This window comes from Amblyomma maculatum, unplaced genomic scaffold (genome assembly GCF_055883805.1).
Source record: "Amblyomma maculatum isolate TAMU_Amacu unplaced genomic scaffold, ASM5588380v1 scaffold_27, whole genome shotgun sequence".
Taxonomy (NCBI): Eukaryota; Metazoa; Arthropoda; class Arachnida; order Ixodida; family Ixodidae; genus Amblyomma; species Amblyomma maculatum.
This window is the reverse complement of record NW_028146752.1, coordinates 2,406,302-2,414,427: the sequence shown is the minus strand read 5'-3', so window position 1 is coordinate 2,414,427 and position 8,126 is coordinate 2,406,302. Positions and strand designations below refer to the sequence as shown.

The 8,126-nt window shown below is 41.2% G+C and overlaps 1 long non-coding RNA gene across 1 annotated transcript; it reads left to right on the top strand.

The window, feature by feature from the left end:
* The first annotated feature begins 216 nt into the window (after positions 1–216).
* Positions 217–7,881, top strand: LOC146170947 (uncharacterized). The gene is made up of 3 exons (XR_014703056.1): positions 217–989; positions 2,861–3,010; positions 7,839–7,881. It is a non-coding gene; the product is annotated as an uncharacterized LOC146170947 (long non-coding RNA).
* Positions 7,882–8,126: the final 245 nt, after the last annotated feature.

The following is an 8,126-nucleotide window of genomic DNA, read 5'->3' as shown; positions in this document are numbered from 1 at the left end:
TGGGCCGATGTTGAGAATTTTTATAAAAACATCAACTCATACCCGAAAAGCGAACATTAACTGAATACAAATAAAAACATGTATATATTTAGTCGGATAATTTTCAGCTAGCTAACTTGAGCATAATTTGTATAATCTATAACCAAAGTTGGCCAGAATAGAAGAGAAGCTTAGAGCTCCGCCTCTTTCACATTATTAATCAGTCATCACGCAACAATATATAATATTTTGAAGTAAATATAAAAGGTCGAACGACCATCCTTTGTTCGATCATAGGTGGCGAAAGGGAGGGGACGCGCGCATTTGTCGATGCACCAACTGTATGGATTTACGCAAGAATGTGGATGGTAGATGGGGAGGCTTTCTATTTTTTTAGAAAATGTTATGTCCGTGGTTGGCTTGAAGAAACAATGCGTTTGCGAACACACAAAACAAAACTATTTATTAGAACTCGACTCGAGCGGTGCGCGCTGGCGGCCGCTCATCGGCACGGTCCGAAGTCACGGCTGGCCGGTGCAAGCAGAAGAGGGCTGGGTAAAGGAGGAATGGAATGTTGAGAGGGTCGTTGGTCCTTCGTTCCCACGCGCAGCCCTTGCGAACACAACAGCGCGGCGGGAATCGCCCACTAGTTGAGCGGTTCGTTGTTCCCCCTCGCCTACGCGTCTACGTGCAAGACACAACAGACAGCATCCCCAGCTGCGCTGCTGTGCGGCCTCCTCCCGAAACGTTCATTTCAGAGCTTGTTGGAGACGCTACAAGACTTGTGACAGCTTCTTAAACCTTTCTTTAATTTCTTCCCTCATTAATTTTTTTTTTCATTGTGCTGCGCATAATTTTCTCTTGCGCCTATACATGTCCATGTGCTCCGGTTTGTGCTTGCTACATATCAGTGAATAGCTGAGCTGTGAAATGTCGCCGGAGTACGGATTACAGCAACGGCGGGATACCATCGGCATTATCAGACTCAGTGAACGCCGTCATCTTAGACCGTGAGTATATATCTTTGCAGCATGCCATTGCTTCATAATTGGTTCTATATAATCTTTTACCAGTTCCAAATGTTCTCTTTCCGTATTCTCCTCGAAACAACTGCGCGAAGCATGACTTCAAGAACTAAGCGAATTTTCGTCCGGGTTACATGCAAGCAAGTGCGTGGACTTATTTGCTGGCTGCGATATGAATAGCATTTGCGCCGAAAATAGAGGAGCCGTGCGTAACAGGTGTGTGTGCCACCAACACGTGACAGAACACTGCAGGCAGCCATTTGCGCAGTTTTTTGACTGTGCAGCGCGCCGCAATCAATTAGTAACCAGATACTAGGCGCCCGGCTTTGCACATATATTTTGGACAGCCTCTCTTCTGCGCGCAGGAAGCCATGTTCACACAGTTTTTGGAGTTTGTTAAGAGTTAAGGGCAGTTTTTTGTTTTCAGATGTACAGACGAAGTTTTGAAAACTGTTCGTGCCGTCTGCGCAAGCGAATTTTACAGTGGGGCGGACATTATGGGCGTGATGCCGCTTGATGATTAGGCTATAATTAAGTCATAATGAACCTCCACTTTTATAATGGTTAATATCTTATTGAGGAATTGAAAGCCGTGAACAGCGCAAGTGAGCCCCTTTTCAAAATTTTCTTAATCGACGCCCCCCTTCTGAGCACGCGCCTTCAGGTGAGGGCGTTATCAGAAAGCGGCGACAATAGGAGAGCGATTTCGCAGACGCGCTTCGAAGGCGGGGGAAAATAACAATACAAGCAAAAAGGCACATAAGCCGTGTGTGCACTGCGTGCCTGTCACTGCAAAGTAAACAACGTGCACGCGAGACACATTGTACAAAACATTGACGGCCGGTATGAGGCAACCATATCGTCCGAAATATATTGCTCGCGAAGCGCTCGATCACGGCGCGCACTTTCAGGCGAAATGGGACAGGCCGTCAGGTCCGCCTGTTCGGCAATTACAGCTCTTTGTACCTCACGTACCGTACCGTATGCATGAAGTGCATGCCATAGCCATCGTGCAAGAATGTTGAAATCGAAGCAGCGATCCACGTATTCTAATTCTATAGGAAATCATTTGGGAGTAGAAAAGAGCAACTTAATATGATGTGCATGGTTCTTTAATGAACGATATGTATAAATGGACGGTTGAATAGTTACAGTAATGGAGTGTTCTGCTAGAATTGTTTACGGCCGTGACCGCAATAAATGTCACTCATATTGCTCTTAGCTTTAAGCTCTGGCATTGATAAGCTTATCTAAAGAACCGACTGGCAGTGACAGGTTGTTTACAGCTGTTGATCAAAAGGTAGGCCATCATGCTATTATTGCAGGCATATTTGCTTCTTTTTGTACCTCTGTTTACTAAAACTTAATTTTGTTCCCCATTCCTAGGGACGCTGCACCTCTTACAACACTCACTGTTCAGTCGCTTTTATTCAAGGTACAAAAAGGAGGAAATGCGCATGCACTCATAGGATAGCCTGTCTTTCCGTTAACAGCTGCAAATAACACGCCACTGCTCCTCGGTACCTTGGATGAAGTTTTCAATGGGGTTACCTGAGATGCCTAGCAATTGCTGTAATATTTGTACCAATCACTGCAGTGAAAAAGAAAGGTAACACTGCATCGCTTTAATTGCTGCATGCACCTATAAACGTGCCTTAATTTATTGCCTATTCTTATAGACGCAGGACCTCTTGCTATAGGCTTTGTTCAGTAAGCAACCGTCTTTCATTGCTTCAATTTCTATCTCTCCACCACTTTCTTGTTGCTCTGGTTGTGATCATTTGGTTTCATTGTTCAAATCATATTGTTTTATCGTGAATGATTTAGCCTGCACATACAGGCTTTCATTTTTTTAGATGCGCATCGGGAGCGTTTTCTACGTAGAAATGGATCGATTGAGTTGTATCACTGGTGCGAAAACCGACAACCCCCAGAAGATATGTGTCCTGTGGTTGGAAGGGCAATAAAGAAGAAGAAAATCAGCGGAAAAGCCAGCCTAAAAAAAGGTAGCACTGCATCACTGTAACTGCTGCATGCACCTTTAAATATGCCTTATTTTTATTGCCTATTCTTATAGACGGTGGACCTCTTGGTATTGGCTTTTTGCAGAAAGCAACCGCCTTTCATTGCTTCAATTCCTATCTCTCCACCACTTTTTTGTTACTTCGAGTGTGATTTTATTGTTCAAATCATGTTATTAAATCGCCGGTGAATGATTTCGCCTACACATACATGCTTTCATTTTTTTTTTTAGGTGCGCATCGAGAGTGTTTTCTACGTATAAATGGATCGATTAATTTGTATCACTGGTGCGAAAACCAACAGTTCGGTACCCCCAGAAGATTTGTGTCCTGTGGGTGGCAGGGGTATAAAGAAGAGGATAATCAGTGGAAAAGCCTGCCTAAAAACTTGCAAAGATGGCGCAAAAGCGAAATGCTGATCAGGGTTAGAGTCTGATTACTTCTGTTATCTCATTTCACTTGCTAGGTGATGTGACATATATGAAGAACCTTAGTATAATTTGTGGTATACTCACTGAACATTGTGTAGACATTAACTTTTTTCTCGTTCAATTATTTTGAGTGACGCACGAATTGGAATAAAACGAAGTCATCCACACATCTAATGCCCATAGACATTAGATGCGTGGATGAGCTCATTAATTGTGTTCCTATGTGAGCATCCAATAGTTTGTCGAATATATTAATATGTTGATTTTTTTTACTGTTAATCGGAGTAATACATATGCTCCATATCATAGCATTTTTCGCCTGTAGTTTGTATCCACTCTTTCCTAAATTGTATTCTACAAAGTATACGTGTGTCATCTCGTACGTCTATTTAACTAGCAAACAATTTGCAATGAATCCCTTTTGTGATGTTGTTTCAGCTACAAATAATGTATGACAGTTGTGACAATATAGGTAGCTTTAGGTATAACATATAGCGCGAAAATCTTTAATATATGCGATGATATTTTTATTCACCGCATTGGCTAAACCAGCCTGTTTGAAGAGACCAAATGAAAACAAATATGGATGTCTTCGGACAGGAACAGTAATCGTGGTGCCATGACCATTTTATTTAAATTAAATTTTCAAATGTCGTGGGCTAATGTCTCGACACAAAGGAATGACCCATAGGTTTGCCAGATGCGGCGTAGTATTCACCGAAAAAAAAAGCCTATCACTAAAGCTGGGAAACGCCGTTTTTGTCGTTTCGAAAAGTTGCACGTTTGGAGGCCGGCTGGTTGCGTAAAATTTTGTCATCCACTGTTTTTTACTCACCGCATTTGGGTAACGTTTACTTGTATAAGAAGTATTAAAAGTGTGTTTCATTGATGCAGTTGATTTAGTAAAAAATCGCAAACTTTGCTTCAAGAACAACGCGCTACAAAAATGTTAATGTTCAACCTTACATACTGGCGTGACGCGTTGCGTTGTTTGCACTAAAACATTCTGTGTTTATTACGCAGGTCATATTGTTAATTTAAGGCATAATTTGGAGCTCTAAACTGCTATGTGTGTTCTCTGTAACGCCACCAAAAGTATTATGCTGGAAAGCGATTTGCTTATGATTGTAATGATAAAAATTACACATTGAAAAATCATCTTTAAAAATATAGTATTGTTAGTGGTGGTCAAAGCTGAGAAATGCAATAATATATTAATAACCTAGATTGAATACTATTGCACCTAGCAATAAAAAAGAATGCAGGACAGAGAAAAAGTTCAGCCTTCACTTGCGTTCTGCCATGAAATTGACAGAAATAGTGAATTAATACCATTTTAAGCTATATTAAGTATTTGTCCCAGAAGCAGAAAAAGGGTGTATAAGCGCTGACAAGGTTTTAAATTTTACTTAAGGTAAAATGTAACTAAATTCAGCAAATACTAAATTGAAGTTTTGATGCCTACTCCATAAGGGGGAGCCATATAAGCACATCTATAGAACAAAAAGAAGCATTTTTATATTTCTAATATTACATTTTGCAGAATTCAATATAATTACTGACTCAAATTAACAAAGTACTTTGCATTGTTTCCACAGATTTTGATAAAAATTGATGTTGCGGCCGTTTCTTCAATCATAATCAGTTTTCCTTATTTTACCATTTTCTTACTTTTGTCCAATTTCAAAATAATATGCTGATACACACACAAATCTAGAGCTTCAAATTTTTTCAGAAATAAAGAATGGAACCTAGATAATGTAGAGAAATAGTTTCTGTGCCAAGATATTATTGGATCTTGCAAGAATGCAGGCTGAGTTTGACCATTATTAGCACAAGCACTCGGTTTAATATTTAATGTTATATTTTTAAACAGTATAACGCAACACTTTTTAGTCCGTGATATTTTTGAGGTACTGAAGATTTTTGAGAGGGATTTGAATAAAAATCGAAGATGATCTTTTTTTTAATGGCAGCAAATTTGCCCTTTACTGCTGTTTTCGAATTCTGAGCAATTTTGATGCGTTGTGGAGAACACACCTAGTGGTCTGGAGCTCCAGATACTGCCTGGAATTAAGAACATGCGTCAGGAAGTGAAAACATATTTAGTGCAACCAACCTAATGCATCATATGCCAGTACATAAGGTTAAAAATGTATATTTTTGCAGGGTATCGCTCCTGAAGAAAAGTTTGCGATTTTTTAATAACTCAACTGCAAAAACAAAATGGGTATCTAATAGTGTTTGTAAATATAAAACCTGCATATATTCAGTGAGTAAAAAAGAGTAGATGACAAAATCATGGTATCCAAACTTGCAACATTTTGAAATGGCAAAAACAGCGTTTTCTACCTCTAGAGATATACCATACAATTATTTTTTTTCGAGGAATCTACGCGTATCTTGAAACCTAAGGTTAATTCTTTTGTGTCTAGATATTTGCCCACCACATATAAGAATTTCATTGGAAACGAAAGATGACCATGGGACCTCGATTAGGTTTCTTATCTAAGGCACCCATAATACGCTGTGAGAAAGCCAATATCAAGGGCTTTTTTTAATATTCCATATTTCGAACGGTTGTGCCATCTAAGAAAATTTGAAAGCTAGGCACACCTTAGGTGTCGCCAGCCCTCACTTTCTGTTACAGCTGCATTTGCTAAGCTGAATTAATGCGTTCAGTACTTTATTTTAGCCACGAATATAGCGCTATTACGTGTCAATTTCAAAAGAAAGGCCGCAGTGACGCGATTCCTGTAGAATTTGTAAGTGAAATCTGTAAACCTTACAAATCTACCCATATATATGATCTCTTGCAGGTTTTATTCAAGCTACATTACACCTGCTGCGCCCCATAGCTTGAGCCAAGGGTTATAAATAAACCATTAGAAACAGACGATGGAAACCGGTGGCGCATTTTTGCTGGCAGCCACTTAGGACAGCGCAGAAAATTTTTATTTTGTACGTAGGGAAGTGAGGTTATTCGCTTCAAGTACTAAATATTCACTTTAGACAATAGGTAGGACTTAGAGTCGGTGAGCACGTTCGGAAACCCCTGTTTCAATATTTGCGGCTAGAAACCTCATGTGTACCTTTTTTTCCAGCTGCAGATAAATTCCGGGTTATGTAGATACCGAAACCGTTACCAGCCCATTCGCGCACCTCGATTGTGCTGCTCACAACATGATTTTGAGCGGACAAAACAACCTGCCGCTATGATGGCTAGCCCCATGCATGAGTAAGGGTGATATGCTGGCGATGGTTGCTTCGCGTCGGCCCTATGGCGCACATGAAGGCTCGAGTTACAATGAGCGCGCCGAACTTTGCAATGCGGATAATGACTACAAAGCGGTAAGGATACAAATGAGTGGAACAGTATTTTTCAGCTGTAAAATACAAATACAGTCTTGTTGGACGAATGTACTGGCGCGGACGAAGAAACCATAGGCAACTTGTAGGTCTAACGCTAAACAGGGCTGTCGAGCCAAGCCAAGTCCTCAATTGTATTATCCAGGAATCTGATTTTTGTATTTTCGTGGTTTCCTACTGTATCTGGCGTTCAAAATGCAGACGTGAGGGTTCTTTATCGCAAATAATCAAACGTGGTTTGTGCCGGTACTCTTCAAAGTAGCAACACCATTTATTGTGTAAGTCAATAATCAGTAATTTAGGTAAATAATGTCAATTAAGGATTCCAAACAAAACCTTTTCTGTGGCGCTCAAGGTAGCTTCCAGCAATATGTACCTGGTTTCCTTTGCCTGCCTCCGAAATGTTTTTTTTTTTTTTATCCCTTGGATCAAATTTGCTTGGACAAGCAGTATATGTGTTAAAATGATGCACCTGTGAGCTACCCGTTTAAGTGAACTACCCGCAAAACCAGTCAACGGCGTATATCAGCTAACCAGTGGCCAGTGCAGCAGTCGTGGGCTTAGATCGCTTGTGTATATTATATCTAGCCATTTAAAAAAATGCAAATGGTCGCCGAACATTCTCTTGGTAACGATATTTAGTATAAACTGTTTGCACATCGCAGAACGCGTAGGAGCGGCAAAAAACTAGCGCGCCAGTCATATGCGGAGACAGCCGACAATCAAGCACTAATTCCTAGTGTGGGATGAAACACTGGCTGTCTCAGCCGTATTGCTGTGGAGGCGATCAAAATGCAACAGGGCACATGCTATGCAATGTATGTACGTCTTTCATCCTAATAAACCCAAGGCAGCTGAAACTAATCTGGAACTTATCAGTATAGTGTTTCTCATTGACCATGAATTTCGGTACATGAATCCTGGAATTTTCTACATTTTCTAAAATAATGCGCGCGATTTTATATGCATCGTAATAGTGTTGTAAATTTTGTTTCCTCATTGTTTTTGTGCAGGTGCCATTTGCGAAAAAGTTGGGGTGGACGATTTGGAGGCACGCGCATTTATTCGCAAGTGGCTGCCTGGTTCCTGTGACAGGGGGGGGGGGGGGGGGGGGAGAAAAAGGCGTTATGCTTAGACCACCCCTGGCGAACCAGGCATGCCACCTGTGAATGCAATTGCAGGGTCAGCCCCCTCACTACGCCTATGAGTGTGCCCTCTAGCTCCCTGGCCCCTTCCACTTCCCGAGAGCCCGCCCTGCCCTGACCAACCCTGCCACTGCCCCGCTAACTGCGGCTGTGTGT